Source organism: Dama dama, chromosome 5 (assembly GCF_033118175.1).
Source record: "Dama dama isolate Ldn47 chromosome 5, ASM3311817v1, whole genome shotgun sequence".
Classification (NCBI taxonomy): Eukaryota; Metazoa; Chordata; class Mammalia; order Artiodactyla; family Cervidae; genus Dama; species Dama dama.
Window position 1 is genome coordinate 81,958,641 of NC_083685.1, and position 4,872 is coordinate 81,963,512.

A 4,872-nucleotide genomic window follows, 5' to 3' on the forward strand; every position below is an offset into this window, starting at 1 on the left:
AGACCCTAATGCTGGGAAAGAGTGAAGGCGGGAGGAGAAGGGGATGACAGAGGATAAGATGGTTAGATAGCATCACCGACTGAATAGACAGGAGTTTGAGCAAACTCTGGGAGATCGTGAAGGACGGGGAAGCCTGGTGAGCTGCAGTTCATGGAGTCACAAAGAATTGGACACAGTGAGCAACAGAACAACAAGGATAGGGTCTGTGAGGTATAAGGGGGTGATCGCTAGATGACAGAGCTTTTTTTGAGGTGTTGAAAATGTCCTAAGGTTGATTATGGTAATAGTCAACAACTCTGTGAACACACTAAAAATCATTGAGTTGCACACTTTAAATAGATGAATTACATGGTACGTGAATTATATCTCAAAAAAGCTTTTAAAAAATGCATCAGTGAAAGAGAGTATTATAATTAGAGCGCTTCTGTTAGTACAAGGCCAAACAAAGAAGCAACAAATAAAACTTCTCCAAATGTTTAAAAAAAAAAGACCCTTAAACTCAAAAGAAAAGAAAAGTGAGGTGAGGTATGAATTTGAAAAATCACAAGATCAAGGCTGACTAAAATCAAGTCACCTAACATAGGTTCTTACTCAATGTGTTGAGATCATTTGAGATATCACAAGGGCTCCCATTGTCAATTTCAGGTCCTGTGTTTCTTCACATTTTAAAAATTTCTGAACAAGATGGAAAGGCTTTAGGTGTGATAACAATGGGAAAAGAGGAGAATGCTTTCTGGGGGGCATGGAGACAGTGGTTGAAACCCACAGAGATATATTAAAAGCCTACTGTATGTTTTGTACTAGGCTTTGTAGGAAACACAAAGATGAATAAAATACTATGTCCTTGCCCATGAGGAGCTTGCAAACTCTAGAAGAGAAGATAGAGAAAATGATCAAGCTATTTGAGCTGGAGAGATGGAGCGAGGAGAGAAAGAAAACTTCTATCCTGAAGTTTCCTATGAAGTTTCATGTGTCACAAGGTTGAAAAACTGAAAAAATACTAACCGGACTGGTTACAGTCATGACACGGTGTGATGGATGTTTCTTTTTCACATATCTGGTCAGGTCAATCTAAACTTTTCCAGTCTAGATCTTCCAGCAAATGCAACAGTCCATCTCGGTGATGTGGTTTCTCGTTTCCTCCTGTCTCGTGTTGATCTCCCCACATCTAAATGGAGAGCTCAGAGCACAGTCCTTCCTGACCTTAAAGATAGCCATCTCTGTCTCCTGCGACAATCAGAGTTTACCTGTCGGAGCCGCAAATTGACCACTTGTTGCACACAAGGCTTCTGTTGCTTTTTTTTTTTTTTAATAGAGCCAGTAATGTTCTGGATGACTCTGCGGTTAACTGTGGTCTGACCCTGCACCTCAGTGGTTTTATTAGCTGTGTGTTTGGCTCTGGGATCCTCTCTCTAGCTATTGTCGTTATTGAGACTATTTGTGTCTCCAGCGAATCTCCCCTAAATCCCTGGCTGTTATCTGGCCTGGGTATGTGTGTCTAAGAAGTGAGTGCATTCCTGTCTGAAGTATGTCCTGACTGTCTCTGATAGCAGCCATTTCTGACCTAACTTTACTGGGTACTCAGATTGATATGATTAAGATTAATGAGGCTCCCTCTCAGTCATGAACTTATTCAAGGATAAACTTGTAAATCCAATGAGTTCTGAAGATGACTAGTTACTACTTACCTTTCAACCTTTAGGGATTTGAAGGATGATTTACAACTGCAGTCCTTTTCCCTCCAACAATCTCATTAGAAAGACATTGAGAAAGATACTGCTTCTGCAGCCCCCAGCTTATTTTTCATGAAAAATAGCTTTTATTAATAACAATCCATAAATTAGATTTATCTGTTTGTAACCAACAGTGGTTCAATAAAGACATGGCCCCAAAGGCAGGATAAACCAAACACCAACTGAAAAATGTACCGTTTTCATGATTTCTGTGATAAAATCCTTCCTGGAGCGAGTGTTCTCAAAATGACCATTTAGAGAATGGTATGAGATCTAGAAAGACAGACAAGAAAATTACAAAATTACACTAATGTAAAGATAAAGTTGTGGAAAGTATAAGGAGTCTGATTGTATGGTTGTTGTTGCTGTTAGTTGCTAGGTCATGTCCTACTCTCTTGTGACCCCATAGACTGTAGCCAGATAGGTTCCTCTGTCCATGGGATTTCCCAGGCAAGAATACTGGACTGGGTTGCCATTTCCTTCTCCAGAGGATCTTCCTGACTCAGGAATTGAACCCGCGTCTCCTGCACTGGCCCTTGGATTTCCTTACTGCTGAGCCGCCAGGGAAGCCGAATTGTATTGTATGGTAGAGCCTGTGTTATTATATAAGTCATTCCAGAGAGTTAAGTTTAACTGGGTGCTTGCCCTTTAAGTACACTTTTCCATGAGTTTAACCAATGCCATTTCTCTGGCTTTTTAAATGGTTATAAGTTAACCTTCTTTTTGTGACTCGGAGCCAGGCCTATGGACGTGGAGGCAGCATTAACAGTGGAAAAAGCACAGGCTCTAAAGTCTGCAAACCTGCGTTTAAATACTGGCTCCTGCTCTTCAGAGCTATGTGACCTTGGGCACATTTCTTGATGTTTTTGAGCTCTACTTTCACATTTATAAAATGAGAGTGGTAGAATGAAACTTAACAGTGGCTGATTTGAGGATTAAGTAATATAATACAGTGTTTTTAAGTATTTCTCACCCCACAGTTCTTTTTGCAAATGATATCTTATGCAGAGTCCCACTGTGAACAAATAAAAGTGGAAATGCTTTGAGTTTTAAAAGTCACTGCATCTAGTACAGAGCCTGGCACGAAGTAGATTTTGTTTAAACAATAGCAGTTTAGTATTGTCATCATTTCATGGGAAGCTTTTATTCATATTAATGCTTCTATTCTTATATCTGCTTTTTTTTTAAAAAAATTGAAGTATCTTTGATTTACAGTATTTTGTTAGTTTCAGGTGTATAGCAAAGTGATTCAGTTACACATGCATACATATGTATGTATATATATATATATTTTTCAGATTCTTTTCCACTATAGGTTAAGGTATTGACTATAGTTCCTTGTGCTATATAGTAGGTTCTTATTTATCTACCTTACATATAGTAATATGTATCTGTTAACCCCAAGCTCCTAATTTATCTCTCCCCTCCCCTTTCCCCTTTGGTAATCATAAGCTTATTTTCTATGTCTGTGAGTCTATTTCTGCTTTGTAAATAAGTTCCTTTGTACTTTTTAAAGACTACATATATAAGTGATATCATGTGATATTTGTTTTTCTGTCTGACTTAACTTAGCATGATAATCTCTAGGTCATTCCATGTTGCTTTTAAAAATTCTTTTTCATGGCTAAGTAGTACTCCATTATGTATAATTCATACACACACACACATACATATATACACATATATAGCATATCTTCTTTATCCATTTATCTGTCAATGGACATATAGGTTATTTCTGTGTCTTTTTTTTTTTTTTCCCCTCAGATGGTGTTCCCTCCCTCTTACTCTTCCAAAGGAAGAGAAGAACGATCATCAATGGCCAATAGCAGCTGCAAAAGCAACACCAAAGACCAGCTTCACACTCAGGAGAGAACACTGCATCTCTTCCTCATGGTTTCGGGTGCTCTACACAATCAGAGAAACTTCTCTAGTAACAAACTATAGAAATGATCCCTGAAAGTATAGTCTTTATTTCTGTGTCTTAACTCTTGTCAGTAGTGCTGCTATGAACATGAGGTGCATGCATCTTTTCAAATTAGAGATTTTATCTTTTCTGGATATATGCCCAGAAATGGGATTAGATCATATGGTAAGCTCTCCTTTTAGTTTCTTAAGGAACCTCCATACTGTTCTCCATAATGGCTGCAACCAATCTTATATCTGCTTTTTAATGTGGTCTTGCCATCAAGATGTCTTTTATCTCTTCTCCTTGTAATCATAGTACTTGCTTACAGAAATTTTTCTTCCTCTTTTAACCTGTCATTTCTATCTGATCAGCTCTGGACTTGGAAACCAGGCAACCACGACTTTGAATTATGTATAAAACAAGAGCAACTGAGTTCTGCAAGAGGGTTTTATATTCCTTATGTGAGTAAAATACATGATCACCTACTTTGGGCTTATACTTTGTAACCCCAATCTTGGTTATCCAGAAACCTTTTCAGAAAATAGCTGTACAGGGAAAATAATCTGAGTTTGGGAAACTCAAATCTGAATATTTAACTCCCATACTTGTTAGTTATATGACCTTGGGCAAGTTACTTGATTTTGCTGAACCTCAGATTTATCAACTTTAAAATAGAGAAAATGAAATCTGTATGGTAGAATTACAGTGATTAAATGAAGATATATATATAGATACAGATAGATATACAGTAGATAATGGAGTCCTAGACACATAGTATGTGTGTGTGTGGGTGCTCAGTCGCTCACTCATGTCCCAACTCTTTGCGACTGTGTGGACTGTAGCCCACCAGGCTCCTCTGGGATTCTCCAGGCAAGAATACTGGATTGGGTCTCCATGCCCTGCTTCAGGGGGTCTTCCCCACTCAGGGGTCGAACCTGCATCTCCTGCATCTCCTGCACTGCAGGCGGGTTCTCTACTGCTGAGACCGGGGAAGCCTGCTGCATTCTTAATCATGCACTGTTCTGAGCTATCCTCTCTGTTAATTTTCCACATAAGATCCTGATGGTCATGTGAGCTGGAATCTGATTGGTTTGAGTAGTATCAATAGTTAAAAGGTGGGGGGACTTCCTTGGTGGTCCAGTGGTTAAGACTCCTCTTTCTCAGTGCAGGGGGCATGGATTCAGTCTCATGGATTCAGCACTAAGATCCCACATGCTGTGGCCAAAAAAAAAA

The 4,872-nt window shown here is 39.0% G+C and overlaps 1 non-coding gene across 1 annotated transcript; it reads right to left on the bottom strand.

Annotated features, from left to right (window-relative positions):
- Positions 1-3,488: 3,488 nt before the first annotated feature.
- LOC133057999 (small nucleolar RNA U3) lies at positions 3,489-3,702 on the bottom strand. The gene has a single exon (XR_009693131.1). It is a non-coding gene; the product is annotated as a small nucleolar RNA U3 (small nucleolar RNA).
- Between the last annotated feature and the right edge of the window lie 1,170 nt (positions 3,703-4,872).